We start from the raw sequence: 269 nt of genomic DNA, 5'->3' as shown, positions 1-269 counted from the left end.
CCTTCCCTCAAGAGCAGATTAAAAGCCAGTTCCGGGAAGAACTCGTCTCGACCCCCGTTCTGTCAGCGTCAGAGCTGCAGTCTCTCGAAACAAATATTCCTGGTTTCTTGCAGCGGTCTATCACTGAGCCAAAAGGTCGTAGCACAAATCCCGATGGACTTCTGCTCTGCTCACAAAGATTTCGCAATTTGATGGATCATTCCGAACATTTTACATGGTGGCCGGGGATGACTACGTGAAGGTCACTAAAACAAAGGATTTCATTATCG

The sequence above is a fragment of the Penaeus monodon genome, chromosome 21 (genome assembly GCF_015228065.2).
Source record: "Penaeus monodon isolate SGIC_2016 chromosome 21, NSTDA_Pmon_1, whole genome shotgun sequence".
Lineage (NCBI taxonomy): Eukaryota > Metazoa > Arthropoda > Malacostraca > Decapoda > Penaeidae > Penaeus > Penaeus monodon.
Note: the sequence above shows the minus strand (reverse complement) of the source record.